The sequence below is a fragment of the Glycine soja genome, chromosome 10, assembly GCF_004193775.1.
Source record: "Glycine soja cultivar W05 chromosome 10, ASM419377v2, whole genome shotgun sequence".
Classification (NCBI taxonomy): Eukaryota; Viridiplantae; Streptophyta; class Magnoliopsida; order Fabales; family Fabaceae; genus Glycine; species Glycine soja.
Window position 1 is genome coordinate 25,466,517 of NC_041011.1, and position 11,562 is coordinate 25,478,078.

The following is an 11,562-nucleotide window of genomic DNA, read 5'->3' on the forward strand; positions in this document are numbered from 1 at the left end:
AAACAAATCGCTAATTTACAATTAATATCTTTAAAAATCTAAACAATATCCTAAAAATTTGAAATTACAAATTGGAATTGTTTTCCAACAAAATATTTACTCACTGATAAGAATATGATACTTATAATAAACGTATATTTTGATGTTGTATTCTTTGTCTTCTCGAATACATTGTGCTTTTTCATCGAAGGCCATGCCAACCTTGAGTGCACCAATTGGTGGTTGTACATTATGTTGTTGCTGAACAAAATGATGTCAATCAATGTAGTGTGGTAGGTGGTCAAGGTTCAAGTCTACTAGACACCTAGTTTGGTGATATTGCAACAGAGGTGATGGAGGTGTCGTTGGTCCGCCAACACCCTCGTCATCACTTTGGTCATCACTTTGGTAATTGATGTGATCAAAGAATTGTTGATCCATGTTTTCCTCATGAAATCGTATAATGGGATCTTCGTTAGCGATGAGATGTTCATTTCGGTTTGATGTTTGTGTTTGTGGTTGTTGCGAGGGTGACGTAAATGAGGATGAAGGATGGTTTTGTTGGTCAAAAGAGGTTTGTTGGGAATCAAAAAAAGAATCATTTTCGGATAATAGTTGTGTGTATAAAGTATAAATGTCAAAGGTGTCTTGTGTTTCAAGGTTGTTGTATGAAGACACTGGATCATTGAGGTCTAGGTTGTTGTACGATAATTGTTGTGGAGGCAGTAATTGTAGTTATGGACATGACGGTTGTGGAGACGGTGGTTGTGGTTGAGGAATAAGGTCAATAACAACATAGAATTTGACAGAATTCAATTGTGCATTCTGGAGAATTGTTTCTACCACGCCTCTGAGATCGTCATTGTCAAGTAGTTGTGTTGAAATATAACGTGTCTGACCCTGATGAAATGAAATTGGGACACTAAATAACAATTGAGCAACTTTTTTAGTTGCTCAAATAGGGAGACAATTGTTAATTTTTCGAATCAATTGTGTTAATGTAATAGAACGAATGACGCAAATAAATATTGGGTTCGCACATGTGTACACCGGTCCTTGAACTGGGTCGTCTGTAATGTGAACATTGTGGTAAATTACGGTTGCAATTTCTTTAGTGGAGCCATGGGTGGTGCTTGTGGGATATGAGTGGAAATACTGTGAGAGTTACAAATAAAGTTTTGTTTTGTGAGAATGTTATTGTGTGCGATATGCTGTCAAATGGTGATATTATATATAGAGTGAGAAAGTTTAATACAAGAGTTAGGTGGCAAAGTTAAGTAGGAGAGTTAGATGGGAAGGTTAGGTGGGAGGGTTAGGTGGCAAAGTTAATTACGAGGGTTAGGTGAGAGGGTTAAGTAAGAGGGTTAGGTGGGAAAGTTAGGTAGGAGTTAGGTGAGAGGCATAGGTAGGATATTCAGTGCATGTGAGTGAATACTGTGCAGCTGTGAAAATTTCCAAAGACAACAAAATGTTTTTTGCATCACGAGTGTTGACCACACTGTTCTGCATCGCATGCTGAGCCCACGCGGATTGTTGAGAACCATGTTAATGGGGTAAACGTACGCATGTGAGTGAAGAGTGTGCAACACCACACATTAATGTACATGACAGACTGTCCGTTGCATCATGAGTGTTGATCGCGGTGTTCCACATCGCGCACTGAGCCCACACGGGTTGTTGAGAACCACGCTAATGGGGTAAACATACGCATGTGAGTGAACAGTGTGTAACACCACACATTAATGTACATGACATACTGTCCATTGTAACATGAGTGTTGACTACAGTGTTTCTCATCATGCAACGAGCCCACACGAATTGTTGAGAACCACGTTAATGGGGGTAAATGTACGAATGTGAGCGAATAGTGTGCAACACCACAATTAATGTACATGACAGACTGTTTGTTGCATCATGAGTATTGACTATAGTGTTCTGCATTGCGTGCTGAGCCCACGCGGATTGTTGAGAACCACGCTACACTTGCCATATTCACAAATGTATGAAACATGTACAAAACACCTTATTCATCAATAATTTGAATTGCTCTATATTGAACTTGACCATTGAATTCATATACAAGACAACGATACCAAAGTGCAATAATTATATGCATAACATCATTATCTGTAATTGATGACTGTATTGCGGTGATTATGTTTGGCAGTGTCATTGTAGGATTCAATAGTAACAATTTTTGTCTTATCACCTCTGAAAACTACATTTGCACTTGAACTTTGAATAATTTCACCATTGATATAAACGTACACACAAATTGGCTCTAACCTCATTTTGGTTGCTCTCTCTGTTTGCTCTCACAATTTGATTTGATGCAACTATGCAAAGTCTTTGGTGATATGGTGCATTTATATATACAATCAATGAGGGGTCCATGATTTACATGAATTAGAATCTCGATGCGCAACATTAGCGCATTCGAGTTAACGTGCTTTCGAATCTCGAGGCATTAGAATGAGACAAATTAAAAATGTGCTTTGGAATCTTGACGCCTTACAATGAGATAAAGTGTAATGTGCTTTGAAATCTCAACACAGTTTATATGATAAATAGATGGGAGGTGCATGTCAATACCATATTTTCATCACCGAACTTCATATTTTATATCATTTGTACTCGGTTTACCATTTGACATCATTGTCATGGCTCATGAACCTTTATTGTGTCATCAATACGTTCACCGTTCATGTACCACGATTAACGACTTAATTACTTCCTATTACCATACAATACCTAAACTAGAATCACAAATTATACCATTATTTTCTTCTACCGGGTTCCAACATATTGCCTTAATCAAACAGTATAGAATTAATCCTGCATTGATCACTGCATTGGTTGAACGATGGAGGCCTAAAACACACACCTTTCACTTGCCATGGGGTGAGTGCAACATCACACTCAAAGATGTTGCACTGCATCTAGGCATTAGAGTCGATGGTCGTGTTGTGGCTGGACCTAGCTTCTTACATTGGGATGAGTTATATGACAAGTTATTAGGGGAAGTCCCTCCTAAAAATGCACGTAAGGGAGCTGCACTGAAGCTGACATGGTTGTTGAGCATCTTGCGCACACCATTGCCTGAAGAACCAACAACACACCAACTACAATATAGGCGTAGAGCTTACATTATGTACATGATTGGCGGTGCTTTAATTCCTGATAAATTTGGAAATAAAGTTTATCTTATATATTTGAACCTATTGCATGATTTGAACAACATAAAAAATAGTTGGGGTTTGACTTGTTTAGCAAACCTGTATAGAGAACTATGTCGGGCATCATTGGAGATTGGTAGAGTTATGGGTGATTGTGCCATACTATTGCAATCATAGGCCTTGTACCGCATGCCTTTTATTGCACCGAGAGTCCCCGACCCGAAACAACTTATCCACTGGCTAAAAGGTTATTTACATATAGTGAAATCTAAATTTTTAATTTCAATGACACATATTATAACATTACAATGAATACTGGTTTTCTATCTTTTACATTTCAGATGGAGTAGTAGTAGATTAGAATATAGGGTCACAACTCATGGTGACTTGGTCAGATATAGATCTCGTATAGATCATATGGAGAGCCATGAGGTATAATACTATCATGAACTGCACCATCAATATGTACATATTAACATTTACTGATGTTGCATTATTAGCATATATTTCAGTTTTCTTGGGTCCCATATAGAGGATTTGAAGAACACCTACCGAGATATGCATACAGAGACATGGAAATTTGGTCTGCATGTACTACAATTATTTGTTTTTCGATTGTGGAATGACATCAAACAAACCAGGTCAAGCTACAATTTGGACTACAACAAGATATCCCTGTTGATCCCATGAATCTTGATCGACTTCACCAAATTGACATGTGAGGCAATCGTTATAGTGACTGGATGGAATATCATGCAAAGTGGATTAATATCTGGAAAAACAAACGCAATGATGTTTTAATTGGGCAATGGGTTGAAGGAATAGTGACACATACACCAACATACATGGAATGGTATAGGAAAAACACTATTCTATTCTTGTCTATTGTACAACAACTAAATGATCCACGCACAACAATTACCCATAATGTTGCAGGGACAAGTGTTGAACAAACACATTTCAAAATTCCACATCCTTAGTCAATGTATTGTACTCCTTCACCTGTTCATCAAACTTTTGGCCAGACTGGTGAGTCAATCAGCGCAACCAGCCATGCATGGATGACCAATTTATTTGGTGTCGATTTGAATACGCCAAATTCTACGGCATCATATTTATCTTCTTTACAATAGTTCGATGCACCACATTCGTTTGGAGAACAAGGACAAAGTTCTTCAGCTGCAGTAACCCACACTGAATATATTGACATAGAACAACAACATCATCATGACGTGGGAGAACCAGTCATACAAGAAAGAAGAAATTCGTGACGTAATCGACATCCACCGCCCTGTGGGATTGATCATCATCTTGGTCATTGAAGTATAAAATGTTGTGATAATGAGATCAAATATGTTTAAGTACCCCTGTAACGGTTTCATCAAGCAAAACCTCAAATTGAGAGTAAAAAATAAAAAAAGTATGTTTCTCACCCTTAAAATATTGTTTAAGTGGTCATCTTAAGAAATTTTTTAACGTCAAAGAATTAAAAAAAATATATCGTGCACCAGTTCCATGGACAACCACCTCAAAATAGGAGCACAAAATTGAAAAAACTATGATTTTGACACTCGAAAAATTATAATGGACATCTGCTGCATCAGTTACCATGGAAAAATCACAGTCTAAATTGACAATACTCTACAATTTGCACATGTCTCTAAAAAAATTAAATGTTTCACCAGCAAAACTGACATGAAATGGACAACTCATAATTTCTTTTTTCACTCTAAAAATTATAATGGACGTCTGCTGCATTAATTATCAGGGATAAATCACAGTCCAAATTGATAAACACTCTGCAATTTACACATGTCTCTAAAAAATTAAATGCCTCACTAGCAACACTCTCCAATTTGCACATTGTGGACCCTTACAAATATGCTTAAGTGCTCATTTACCCGTTCATCTAAATGCACAGTTAACTAGTGACTCACCCAACTATAAACAAATTCTATAAATACCACTACAGCTAAAGACATTCGTAGCACTTTCAAATATTCATCTCAATCCCTATCACAATGTGTCACCCAATTGCATGTGTTTGTGTTTACTACAACGACCAAATCTGCAACACTAATGAGGGTACCACTTTCGTTAGTAACAACATAAAAACTTTCACGGTTAAGAAGGCATAACCTTTACACAATTGCTTGAACTTGTTCACCAAAAATTAAACATTGAGCCACAACAATGTATGTAACATCTCCACTTTTGGTGTCCTATATTTGAGTCAGGACAACGTTATATGTCGCATCTTTTATTCTGCGAGATGATACCGATGTTCGACAAATATTCAACATTTTTTACAACAACCCATCACTACCATTTGTGGAGTTATTTGCCATAATCTGTGACAATAATAACCCACCAAGCAACCAAGATGGCTCAACCTCCAATCTTGAGGACTTATCAGATGAATACGAGAGTTGTTGGGTCAAAACCCATGATAGTGATATAGACACCTCTTCCGGGCCCGAAGGAAGTAACATGTCTCCATCCCACAAAACAATATTCAAACGAGATTGGTAATTTAGGAATGATTCATGTCTTAGTTGTTTTTGCTCTGAGGTTTTCATGTAGTGTCTTGTGTCCGTGTTCAGTGATCACTTTACGCAATGAAATAAATTTTTTGTTTAAATTGAAGTTAGCAATTCTCAGTTTACCTACTTCTACTGCAGTAGGTGGCATGATAACATAACTGTCGAAATTGACAACACTTTGTAATTTACACTAGACTGTTTCAAAAAATTAAACGTCTCACCAGCAAAACTGACATAAAATGGACAACTCATAATCTCTTTTTTCACTCTGAAAATTATAATGGACGTCTACTGCATCAGTTACCAAGGAAAAATCACACTCCAAATTGACAACACTCTGCAATTTGCACACGTTTCTAAAAATCAAATGTCTCTCTAACAAAACTGACATGAAATGGACAACTCAGAATCTCTTTTTTCACTCTGAAAATTATAATGGACTTCTACTGCATTAGTTACCAGGGAAAAATCACACTCCAAATTGACAACACTCTGCAATTTGCACACGTTTCTAAAAATTAAATGCCTCACCAGCAAAACTAACATGAAATGGATAACTCAGAATCTCTTTTTTTCACTCTAAAAATTACAATGGACGTCTGCTGCATTAGTTATCAGGGAAAAATCACACTCCAAATTGACAACACTCTACAATTTGCACACGTCTCTAAAAATTAAATGTCTCACCAACAAAACTAACATGAAATGGACAACTTAAATTCTCTTTTTTCACTTTGAAAATTATAATGGATGTCTGTTGCATTAGTTACAAGGGAAAAATCATAGTCCAAATTGACAACACTCGGCAATTTGCACATGTCTCTAAAAAATAAAATGCCTCACCAGCAAAACTGACATGAAATGGACAACTCAAAATCTCTTTTTTCATTCTGAATATTACAATGGACGTCTGCTACATTAGTTACAAGGGAAAAATCACAGTCTAAATTGACAACACTCTGCTATTTGCACACGTCTCTAAAAAATTAAATGTCTTACCAGCAAAACTGACATGAAATGGATAACTCAAAATCTCTTTTTTCACTCAGAAAATTACAATGGACGTCTGCTGCATCAGTTACCAGGGAAAAATCACAATCCAAATTGACAATATTCTGCAATTTGCACACGTCTCTAAAAAATTAAATGTCTCACTAGAAAAATTGACATGAAATGGATAACTCAAAATCTCTTTTTTTCACTCTGAAAATTATAATGGACGTTTGCTGCATCAGTTACTAGGGAAAAAGAAACTTTGGATTCTAGAGAAGCCTTTAACAGGAACACAATTCTAACCTTATGAGATTCCAATACACATCAACGGGACAAAATGCTCATACAACTATAAATAACACCAAACACCTTTAATACAAACGCACAATTTCACACAACATACCTTCACAAATCAAATTTAATCTTAATACTATATCATTCTTGGGAGAAACAAGCAGTCAAACCATTGCTAACTTGAGATTAGCCTTCATTTTTTCAAATGGATCAATCACTCACAACCAAACTGGTGTTTATTTTCAAAGTCCCACTCCAACACCAATGCGAGTTCCTAATGACTGTTCTTTTGATACACTCAAGAGTAGAATACACAACATCATTCAGCTAACCAATGATCAATTAGTGGATGAAATCTACTACCGACAATCATTCATAGATGCAGGTCAGTAATATTTTTTTCAATCTCTACAATTGAAAAATGATGATGATGTTTACACAGTGTTAATGTGCAATGAGAAATACTCGTGTGTTGGCCCTATAGTATTATATACCATCAATAAAACACTGGATGATATACTCAACCTGCTTCAATCCACTATCACTCCTACTCTTTATGCAATTCTGTATTACTACGGGAAGTGGAACATACCACGCCAATGTGGGTTTTTGGGTTACTCCTTCACTAGAACAAATCCAATAAGATTTGACATTCCTTCGAGATGCAGCATGGACAAACTCAAGGATTTAATCAAGCAAGTTGCACCTATGGGGGTTCCCCCTTTGAAATTCACGAATCACTGTTGGTTAGATGATTGTTCTTTCAACAACCAGGTCATGCTTAGTATTTAGAAAATTTAATCGAATATGAAATAACAGAATTGAAAAACGATGAAGACGTGCTAAAGGTGTTAGTACAATCCAACTATTGAAAACGATTTTACCCAATAGAAAATTTAGCTATTTTTAACAAACTAGTAACCAAAATAGAAGAAGACATATCCCCTGCACAACATTTTTCAGATTATCATTAGTTTTATCATATTTGTGTTGCAATTGCATTTTTTAATATGTTTTGTTATTCTCGGTTATCATCTCAGTTACCACACTTCTTAATTTTATGTCTATTGCATAAGAAAAATGTATCAAGTATTTATTGACTGTGTTTCTTAATTTGTTTTAATATTATTAACTAATTTTCTCATTTTTTAATTGATGTACATAACAAAACAAAACTATCAAAAACACATAAATTTAGCTAAAAATACATACATCCTAACTAAAAAATTATACTATAATTTTATTCAACTTTTACATTTTCCTTTATCTATATATATCTCTTAAAAAAATTTATAAAAAATTTAAAAAATTATTTTAATAAAAAAGTATTTTTAAAATCAATTAAAAATATATTTATATAATACAATATTTATATTATTTTAATTATTTAAATTAAAATAAATATTAGAAAAAAAATCATCACACGGAAGTGGGAGTGACTAGACCTGACTTCCCAAAGATGCTCCAAATTAATGTAATTAGATATTTTTTTCTAAATAGGTGCATTTTGAGGAGAGAAAATGTGTATTTCTAGAGAAAAAAAAAAACCTCTTTCTCCTCTTTGATAAAAGCTCCTTCTTTAATGTTTCTATCGGCTACATATTAATGTCGTATCAAAAGAAATAAAATAAGTGCTCTGTATCCGTATAGCTAGAGAAACAAAAGTTCAGAACGAGGAAAGAGTGAACTTTAGCGAATAACTTTCATAGAAGTTCTACTACTGGAGTTATAAAAGAGGAAGAAAACAATTTGTGAGTGAAAAGGGAGGATACGAGAATATTTAAAGGCAAGTAAAAAGTGATTTCTTCAAAATTAACTGATAAGGCTAAAATAGTAGTACTGGAGTCTGGAGAAGCTTGATGTTTGACGTGAAGAAGTTATCGCTGTAGAAGAAGTCATCAAACGTGGCCATCTACACTTTCTTTGACTCTTCTATTTTGTCCTACATAAGTCTATAATATATTACTATTATTAGGTAAAAATATATTTATAATTTCTTTTATATATATATATATATTTAATTTTTATTTTTAATTCTTATTATTAAATTTTATCGTTAATTAATTGATAATGTGACTGATAATTTTTAAAAAATATAATCGGTAACCATTTTAAAATTACTAATATTCATTTTAATTTTTTAATTATAATTTCCAACAATTTTAACCACCAAAATCAATTAAAGGACAAGAAAATACATTGCCTAGATACATCAAAATGGTTAAAAAAAAAACGCAGATCCATCACAAGCACCCAAAAGTTCATGTTTTGACATCAACCCATATTCAGTAACATCCATGGCGATGGCAGCGGGTGAAGTTTGTGGAGGGCAGACAGAAGAAGTTTGCCGGAAGATCCACATACATGGCTGTTTGTTACTGTACTTTTCCCCTTCTCTGATTCTCTCTCACGTTCCTCTCTCTCGCACTCGCTCACCGACAAGAGCGTCAAGTTTTCGGCAGTGGAGAACGTCGTGAACCTCGTAAGGTTTCGCACCTCATGCGGTTGATTCTGAAGTTGGTTTCGTACAACGAAAACTTGATGGCAGTGATGATGATGACCATACGGAGGAGAGTGGCGCACAAGAGTGGTTGAGCGAGGTCGATCTTAGTAGAACTTAACGGAAATTCTGAACCTTAGGAAGGATAGGGACATGTTAGGAAAGACAGAAATAAAGAAGAAAAGAAAAAAGAAAAAGGGAAAAAAAATTTGAACCTTCATTTAAATATTAGTAAATCTTAACGGTGAGAAGATACTTAATTTCTCACGGTGGAAACCTACTACCTTTTTCACCGTAGAACTCGTGGAATGTCTTAATGTATATTGTGTTTTAATTAATTTTGGTAGTTTTTAGCCGTCACAAATTATAATTTTAATTTTGAAAGGAATTAGGGGTATTTGTTGGCTGTTTCGGATTGATATTGATCAAATTTAAGATCTAACTCAATCATATTTGATCGATTCAATTTGGTTCGGTTTTTACAATTTTTTTAAACCCAACCCATTCCATTCATGAACCGTTTGATTCGATTCAAGCCAACAGATTATCCATTTAAATATGATCTTTTTTTTCTTCTTAGAACTATTATTTTATATCATGATTCTTTCAAATATCCAATACAATTAATACAATATTATCAAATGTCTGAAAATACTAAAATTGTTTCACTTAGCACCATCAACATAATATTCTAAAATAGACTAATACAACTTAAAATAAAATATTCTTCAATGAAACTTACTATAATAGTCTGAAACACAATTATTTCTTACAAACTAATTTATTGCAATCAGATTTGCTACAACCACATTTGTTATAACTAAATTTGCTGAAACAAATGAATAAAATATGATTCATTAATATTATAAACATGGTAGAAAAAATAATTATGAAAAAGGTAAAACAAATAACAATGTATCTGAACACAATATTTTAAAAAGTTCCAACATTAATAGTCCCAATACTTACAGTATTTAAAACCAAACCAAACAGCTCTAAAAATTTAAGCACAACCTTGTTAACACAAAAATTAATTGATATTTTATACAAATATAAAAAATGAAATAAGAGATTACACATCTGATTCAATCTTTTTCGCTTCATTTATTTCAACTTGCAAGTCATTAACATTTTACTTAGTAGATCTAAGCCAATTTTGGTCACCAATGAGAGCTTCAACAGTAGTAGGACTCAAAGAACTACGAAATGAATTTAGAATTCTATTCCCTGTACTAAATGCAGACTCAGATGATACAGTAGATATATGAATAGCTAATATATCTCTAGCCATACAGGAAAGAATATAATATTTGGATGCTTTCAATTTCCACTAATTCAAAATGTCAAACTCTGCGTGGTCATCTTTAGCATCATCCTCCAAATACTTATCTAACTCATTTTTTTGCCCCTCACCCTATTTTTTCTTCATTTTCATTCTAAATTCATCATCCTAATCATCACCTTTATCACCTTTGTCATCATTATGTTGTGAGGCCATGTTTGAAACCAATGTACTAGAATTGGCTGAATTGCTACAAGAATGAGAAATGTGATGTTCTAGTACATATTGTTGAATCCGTTTGTGAATGAAGGTTTTTCTATTTTTTCATCATGTCCATGCTCTTCTCAACACCATGCATACGATTAAAACAAAATTAAATGCACTCACATTTATAACGACGATCAAGAAAAACAGCAACAAGCAAAAGGTAGTTAATTCCACCACTTTCCCAATATTTGTTAAACTTTAACTGCATATTTTTTGTCATCCTTTGTATCACTAAGTCATCACTATGCCTCCACTTATTTAGTCATTTTTGAATACTAACCAGCTTCTTAAAAGAAGTGTTAGTAGTAACATACAATGACTCATAAAAAGAAAGAATTACATCATAGAAAGTCTTCAAAAAGCTAATAAAAACACGAGCATGTTGCCAATCAATCTCTTTGGGACATCCTTCCCCCTTCGCTAGATATGAGATTTAACGCATATGCAGTCTCAACATACTCATAACGATAAAATGCATGCTCATATTTTTCAGCAACATCTAACATCAAATAATTAGAATTCCACCTA